Here is an 8934-nt window from a genome sequence, read left to right as displayed (position 1 = left end):
AAGAATGCCCACGAAACACAACCTTCTGCCAACGCATCGCCTATAACTTCAAATCCTATACAACTCTGCCTGTTGACGCTGTCAAATCCGGTCATCCATCGGAACGGGTCACCACCATTGATCTGGGGGTCCCAAATCCTACACTCATCGTTCATATCGGGTGGCTAAGTAGCATAATGTTTACCCGTCCGATGTGAATGGTTTTCTCTCTCTTTCGTCGGACGCGTGGCACTCACTGTATGGCATCGAGAGGAACTTGGTTGAAACCGCTTACCACTCGTAGCCCCTCCGATATTCTGCTGGTTTTGTGGAATCCCGCTTTCACGGAATCGGAATGATATCCGTTGCATTTTATAACATTTCGGGTCCGGGTGCTTGCGGCCTTTCCTTCTTTGAGGGGTTTTCCCTGTGATATGTGATTAGCGACTTGTCGCTAATCACATATCAGAAACTACCCCCGTTTCTCGAAATGGCCTCTACCTTTGCTAATTTGCGACAGTGCGCATTACCATGGGCCAACGGTCTGTGCGCTTGTCTGACGGTCCTCATTGCTCCGCACTGATCACAAATTGCAATCGTTACAAGGATATCTCCAATAAGCTTGATCTTTGTAAGACTTTTAATCCTTGACATGATTTTTAAAGAGTTCATGAAAACTTAGAGAGTGTTCTAGGATCCAATTTGGATCACAGCCTTCCCACTGAAAAGGCTTTTGGACCACCAAAAGTTGGTTATTAAGCATCAATCAAGTGAGGATATAGATTCCTTTCTTGCCCAATTTCTATCCATCTTGCACTGCTTGGTTTTGAACCTTTGAGTCCAATTCTGAGGTACTCAATGTCTCCTCTACGCGTAGTTCTTACCTTCTTGTCCAGAACTGTGTCTTCCTACAATTCATCGAGATATTCAGGCAACAGATCATCAATAGAAGGTGTTAGTTACCTATACCAATAGGTTTCATGTTTCATGATTGGCAGGGGAAGTGCCAATATGATCTACTTTGAGGATGCAAAGATCTCATATTTTGGGTGAAAGACACATATCTACAGTTGGTTGATGTGGTCCTACTTCAGAATGGGTGATCCAACAGTCTAAGCTGGGTCATGCCATGTTTCAATTTTGTGTTGTAGATTAGAGGAAGAAATCTGTCCAAATAGTTCAATCTTGGCAGATAAACTAGTTAGGTAGAGAATGAAGGTTCCCAACTGTTTAATCTGGGGCCTTGGAAGCAATAAGGCTAGCCTTAGATAGAAAATCAAAAGAAAAAGCCAAAGGAAAAGAAAAGGCTCATAAGGGTTTGCAAGTCTAAGTGCACCCTCTTTGGAGTAACAAAAAATGCTAGGCAAAAGAGTGGGTAGGTAGATGGGGTTGCAGAAGCATGATTTCATTTATGTCACTGGCCCAACCAAAGAAAAACATGGTGCCAGTGCAGGTCTCTTATTCAGCAGTTTTTGCATCAACTCAATGAAGCATGTCTAACTTCCAGATTATCCCCTATCACATTCATTACTAACATCCCAATACTACCTATGTTCATGAAAGAAGTCAAACTCTTTTGTTGATTCTTGTTTCTTTAAAAGCCACATTTCTTGTGTAAAATTCTTTTCATTTTGATCTACTTCCTGAAACTAAGTTGATTCCATATAAAACTTAGTGTCTTTCCCCTTTCATCCACCTCTTCCACTCATATTAACTCCTAATTTCCTATTTATTTAACTCCCTATACTCCTTTTTCCCTATTATTAGGATAATCCTATAAAACAAATCCCAAATATGTACATATTCCCTTCCCCTTGGCATTATAGCCATATGCTTGAATATTGGAAAATGATGCAGGAATAAAGTCTGCTTGCATGTGGTTGTATAAAGTCAAGGATTAAATTGACCTCTGGTCAGTTTGATAACCTAAGCTATACCCCTTTCCCCTTTACAACCCTGTGAAATCTTTTACCCACTCTACCTGCAAAAAAGCCTTGTAAAAACCCACCTTTACCCCTTATCCTAAGTTTGCTGTAATGCGCATTTCAATACAAAAAGCACCAAATAAACCCAATTTTCCGTTTTATCCAAAGTTTATTTGCAAATGCGCACTTTTAAAAAAAAGCATTGAAAAAACCATAAAACCCGCCAAAATCTAAAGGTTCCGCCTGGGCGCACATTTCCAGAAAAACTATAAAATATGCCCCGCCCGCTGCCATATTGTCCTGCCATCTTTTTGACCCGTCGACCGTCGGATCTGGGCTTTCCCATCCGACGGCCCTCATCCATATCGGGTCGGCCCCGACGACTGAACGTTACCTCCCGAGAAATTGTCAGAGGGTGACGTCAGGCCTCCGCCACGCGTCGCCCCCAAATCTTATCGGGCCACCCTCTGACAATACCGCGACCGTATCCAGAGCGGTCCGAGAAAACCACTTACCGCTTATTGTTTACCGCTTATCCCGTCACGTCCTCGTCACCGCTACGGCGTGCCCACGTCATGCCACTCAGCACTGCATCAGCGCCTGGCCCGCCACTGCTCCGACCTGTCCGCCACCTCACCAGTCCCCGTGGACCACTCACAGGCCGCCACATCACCCTTCCGTACCCGACCCCACCTGATGATGTCATGCTGACGTCATCCAGAAAAAGCGCCAATAACCCAAAAATTCCATATTTTCGCCAAAAATCGTAGTTTTTGTCACTTTTGGCAAAAGAACTATTGCTCTGTTCTGCATGCATATTACGACCATTTCGCCGCCAGCCTGCAAAATTCGACTTGGAGACCGTGGGCGCCTGCAAATTCACCTCCATTAGTCACCATTGCCAAAGCTTTACCAGGTATTTATCCAAGTTTCCCCTCCGCACCTGGTTTCGTGTATAATTCACCAGAGCTAGCTTAAAAAGAGTGAAAAACAGTGTGTTTGCCAGCAAATCCCCGGCAACCAGCATTCGTTTGAGCTCTAAGGTCGAAATTCACTTGCACAGTCCACATTTAGCCAAGTTTTCATAAACTCACAGTCAGTCCGTGCATTCGTGGACTTGAAACCTGAGCTGCACTAATTCACCGGGAAAACAGTGGTACCAGTCCCAACAGTTGCTCATTTATCTCTCGTTGGAGCATTTCGATTGTTCTCGCCACAATTTACCCATTCCTTTCCTTGCAAATTGCCTCACTCTTGCAGAATACCCCTCTGTGTTGCTTTGTCCAGCAGAGCAAATCCTTATACAATTCAGAGTCCTAATTAGCCATGGAAACACCAGTAGCATTAAATGTCCCACCTCTGAATGCCCCGCACAGAGAGTTAGAGTGGAAGGCCCTGGGTGATATAGATTATCAAATGACAGAGACATTCTCAATGAATTCCAAATTTAACATTCATATGCTAAATGAGTTAAAGGCTCAACACCTCAGTGGAGCTGATATTTTAGAGATTTGGGACTCCAATTTGCCCATCTTTAACCTTCCTCAAGTCAATGTCCTTCCAGACTTGATCCATAGATGCTGTGAAAACTATGATCCATGTCAAAGAGATGTTCTCAGTTCCAGAGGTTCAGTCTTGTTCCATATCACCCCTGAGGCCATAAATGAGATGCTGCACTTTCACACTACAAAGCCACTAACTCCTCTCTCTATGATGGACTTATTAAAGAAGGGGGTCAAGCTGTCCAGTGCCCAGGTCATCAAGATTAATCAGTTATTTATTCAGCCAAGCTCTGAAGCTGTGAGAACACCTCCTATTGGAAATCCATACCTCAATGACTAGGGCAAAATGCTTGTGGACTTGATCAGTTATGTCCTGGGGTACAGGGGAATTTAGGATGTTGATGACACTATTATGGCCATGCTGTCCATATTTTCCCCTGGAAAGCCTCCTGATGTCCACTATGATTATGCTACATACATTTCCAATAAGATTCATGAGCAACTGATGAATCTAGAGAGGGAGAAGGTGTTCAGATACACCTCATACATCTATCATTTGTTCTTATTTTATCAACCTGACAGTTTCCCTATTCCTCTCAAGAAACTTGATGCCCAAGGAAACCCAAGGTCTGTAGTATTTTGGACTTCAGTTTTTCATCACACCTCTTGTTCACCATACACGTACTGTGAATTCATAGACCTTTTCATCCATCCAGCTATGACCTTGTTATATGGTGTCCCTCCTCCAAGATTGACCGATGAGATGCAAAGAATACTCTAGCTCTCAAAGGCCTACAGCATTGGTGATTGGTACTTCTACCAACACCATACGTAATCAGGATATATGGCTGTGAGTTGGACCCTTATAGGCTGCCAAGATATGTCCCTATGAGACTCTTTGCCTTGGAGTATTTCAGGCAATTTGGAAATGCAGACCAGGTCCATTTCCATAGTAAAAACAAGAAGGTGCAACTAAAGGTCAGGAACCAGCTAGGCCCATTTCTTTACAACAAAAGGGAGGAGGGATGGAAGGAAGCAGATATGATCCTAGAGAGCCTCCAATTAGAAACCAGTTTCCGCTGGGTACCTTATGACCCTAATCATTTCATTTCTCTCAGGGGGTAAAACATAAACTGGGTGGCTATGCTCACATCAGATTGCCTCACATTGAAAAATATGCCAATTTACTAAGTTGGAAAGAGGGCACTCTAGAAGAGGCAATCACTAGAAAGAAAATGCTACAAAGAGAGGCAAAGAACATTGAGAAAGAGGCTGACTTGGAAACTTGTGGGCAGGTTTCCTCCTCCTATCAAAGGCAACTTGGAGCAGCTGCCTCATCTTCTACAGCCCAGCAGCAAGCAACTAGAACTGTTCATCAGGTGTCAAGCAAGGGTAAAGAAAAGCAGATGGAGCAGGAACAGCCACCTGCTACAAAAGAACAGCAAAAAGAAGAGCAGCCAGTGCAGCAAGAACAAACAGTTGAGGCCCCAATGTCCACTGGGCAACAGACTCAAGAAACTGTGCCTCCTAGGCAGGAAACGACAGTGGAGGCCTCGGTGCTCCAAACTCCTCAGAATGAAGACAGAAACCGAAAGAGGGATAGAGAGCAGGAGACTCCCCTCACCACATCCACAACTCAAGGGGAGAAAAGGCAAAGGATGAATCCCTTTTCTGAAGAAGAGATGCCCATCGGACAATCATTGGGCATGGGCCCACCAAGCATGGAGGCATCGGCCAGTTCCTTTCAGCAGGAACAAGAAAGAATAATTGGAGGAGAGATCAGCTCCTCAAGTCAGCAAAGGAGAGCCGAAACAGGCATCAAGCAACAATTCATTGACATAAAAAAGAGAAATGAGCCACTCAGGCTCCAGATCTATAATCAATTGCTTAAAATGGCCCCTACAAATCAGCAGAGGCTTATGTCAGCTTATGACATAAATGAGGGGAAAATGACCATGAGTCATTTCATGCCAACCTTGAGGTTCTCACAAAAGACATCCACCCTATGGATCAAATAGAACTTCACAAGCAAACGAGTGAGATGGTGTATTCTACACTTGCAGATAAGACCTTCTTGGCACATAGGTTGGAAAATAGCCTGAACAATACAACCGCCCAACTTGAGTTGGAGAAGGCATCCTCTCAGGCCAAAGACAACAGAATAAGGTCTTTGGAGGATATAATCATAGAGCTTGGGCATGACCCAAAGGACCCTAAAGCTATAAAGGAGCTGCTAAAGATAAGAGATTCAGACATTGTAGCTCTAAGGAAGATGATAAAGATCCCAGCAACTCTTCACCCTCAAACAGAGGAGGTTGCCCAGCAAAGAAAGGACCAGGATGTATCAACATTGCTGGTAACACTGCATAAACAACTTGTCCAGACAGAGGAAAAATTGGTAGAAACAAAGGCTGCATTGCAGGCAGCCCTACAGCAGAAAGAAGGAGGCCAAACATTTCAGCCCCCTCCACAAGAAATCAACCTTGAGGAACCCCCTCAAATTGTCACTCCTCCTACAGTGCAAACAGTTGAGACAGCTCCATCAATGTCAGCACCAGCACCAACATCAGAGCAGGCTCCAAGCCTTGACATGCAGAAGCTGATGAATGAGATTCAAGCCCTGGAAGCCCAAATGGCAGAGCTAAATGAAGCCAAGGAGAATTTAGCTAAGATGAATGAAAAATATGACAAATCTAAGCAAAATGTAGCTGAAAAAGGAAGAGAAATAAAGGCTCTCAAGGAGAAGATAAAGGAGCTGGAGAAAGAGCTCACCCTTGACAAAGTGGTGGCTGAGGTCAAGACAGTTTTATGGGCCAACATTGGCCAATCAATAACAGATCAATGGCAGTATATAGAGACTATTCATGAGCAAATGGAGCTCATAGGCAAAGCACACAGGGAAGTCCAAAGAGCAAGAGCATCTCTAGGCAATATGCCTGAGATAGCCAATAGAATGATCAACGTTCTCAATAACCGCACAGGTCCTCAGCTGGCAGCAATAGGGATCCCCAATAGAACTGAAACCATCCTGCTGATAAAGAGGGTCCTCACATTGAGAAGCCTGGTACAAACATTGGATAGAAGAAGCCAGGACATGCAAACAGAAGTAAACAAATTCATGGATAAGTTTGCAGCATTACAAAGCAGAGGCCTTCCTGGCTTACTGAACAGCGCAGGGAGGCTACTATCACATGAGAATTATGCCAAAAGGGTGAATACTTTTGCTACCAATCAGATCACTGCAGGATCAAGTACCCCAGAGGAAACAGGGCCAGCATCTGGGCAAAGTCTCTATGACAGAGTAGAGAACTTATTTTTTATTATGAATGAGATCAAACATTTGTTTGAAGTGCCTCCAAACTTCTACAAATATACAGAGGCAGATGAAACCTTAGATGCAATTTTGAGACATCAACTGCCTACACAGGAATGGTGGACCAAAATGATACAGTTGTTACTGTAAACAAGAGGCTTTCATCAAGTTTTTTCATCAAAAAATATAAGTCATCATGTTCAGAAAAATTTGATGCATTCAGTATGTCTGGAGAAGAATGGACTGAGCCAGCTCAGCAAACCAATTCGGCCACTAAAGCAATACTGACAGCTACAGATGACAGGGCCGAGAAAGCTACAGCATGACAAAGCCATAAAGACACATCATTCAGCATTAATGCAGAACGCTCAACCGACTCAGTGACCTCCAAAGGTCAAAAAGACTTCTGACAGAATTAAAGAGTATTCATTTTGTATTTAGAGCAGCAATAACTTCCTTATCTGCTATTTTGTAAAGTTGGTGAGCGTATTTATTTATCAAGTGACTCAGCGGTTCAGATATTTTTGTATAACCGATTGTATATATTCCCCCTCGCATAAGCTTGCAGGGGTTGTTGATTTTCTCTTCAGGAGATACTATGCTGTAAATGTTCAGAGTTTTAATACAACAAAGCTGATGGAATTTCCAAAGTTATGTGTTGTCTGATGCGTTTTGGTGTGCTTGCTGAATGCTACAGGATTCCTGCGTATTTCATGGAACAATAAGTTTCTTTAACCTGTTCGTTATGTTTGTTATTTCCTTCATAATCCATTCATGTTCTGTGTTTTACGGTTTAATGGCAAAGAAAAAGAATAGTCTCAGGATTTATTCATAGAATACCCTGAACTCAATATATGCTATTATGTATGTTTTCCTCAGTTATAGTTATAAGAGTGTGATTCTTAATTGCTGCACTTCCAAACTATACCTTTCACAGTGATTATCGTTCAGGAATTCAAACCTGCTCCTGGTCAATACATCTCTTTCTCACATCACCAACTTAGTGGAAATTTCTTAATTTCCTTCCACTGGTTAAACATACTTCATCATAACAATTTCAAGTTTGTCTCATGAAATATTTAAAAGGCCCTGTTGCTTCAACAATCACACTCAACAAATTCAAACAACCTGCAACCACAGACTCCATTGCCCAATGGTCTAAAACTGTCTGAAGATATCACCTTAGGTACTGAAAGACATCATTCAACCAAAATTTTCAAACCAAACCCTCACCTCATATCTAGCCTAAGATCCTTAAGAACAAAGTTAAACAGTCAAAGAGAGAGCCCTCTCTGATTACAGGTTGGCTAGAACCTGTGATCCAAAGCTTGGTTAGTGGTTACCCCGGCCGTATTCCCTCTGGAGTCAAAGGGAACAACCTGGGTGTTAACATAAATGGCGACTCCGCTGGGGACCTGGATGAACTTTGCGACCTCCTATCTGATTCTTAATGCTGTAGATAAAGCCTGAGTGACAGCCAGATAGCCTTAGAAACTACCTCTGCTTTGCATTTGCAGGAGTATATAAAAGTTGCCTCAGTCAATCTTTATTCAGTATTAGGTTTCATATAGTTGTGCTATAACTGATCAGTCCTTGTCAAAATATTACCACTTCCTTAGGAATTCTCTCAAGGAAAATTATAGAAGCTAGCTTCTAAGAAGAAAACTCGTTACACAAGATCAAACCCAGATCCTGATCCAGCACCTGAGTTTCAAAATCCAAACTTGATTGCAAGAATCCTCAAGAGACACAAATCAGAAGGCACTTTATCAGATTCAAGTTCTGAAGCGGGTCTCCAAACCGACATTCCAACCCCTGCTAAGGCTTCTCTACATCCTCATACAACTGGCCCACAATCTCCTAGCTCTTCATCCACTTCACAAGGTGTCCTTTCAACCACTCCATCGACTACACACACCCCTTTCATCCCACTTCCTCCACTTGTCCCATTCATCCCTGTTTTCCCTATTGTCCCACCAAACATGGCTAATAGATATGCCCCACTGCAGTTACTGGCCAATCCAGCTCCTATGCCTCAAGAGTACCAAAGCAAAATCTCATACTTTGATGGTACTGGCTCTTATCCAGCCCTTCAACATACTAAGAAAATGCAGGACTACTTTGAAAACTACGAAATAGATGATGATGGGGTTAGAATGAAAATTTTTGTGCAAAGCTTAACAGGGGATGTAAGAACATGGTTTAGGTCACTTAC

This window comes from Pinus tabuliformis, chromosome 9 (assembly GCF_031772625.1).
Source record: "Pinus tabuliformis cultivar Carrire ecotype Pingquan chromosome 9, CPIR1, whole genome shotgun sequence".
Taxonomy (NCBI): Eukaryota; Viridiplantae; Streptophyta; class Pinopsida; order Pinales; family Pinaceae; genus Pinus; species Pinus tabuliformis.
Note: the sequence above shows the minus strand (reverse complement) of the source record.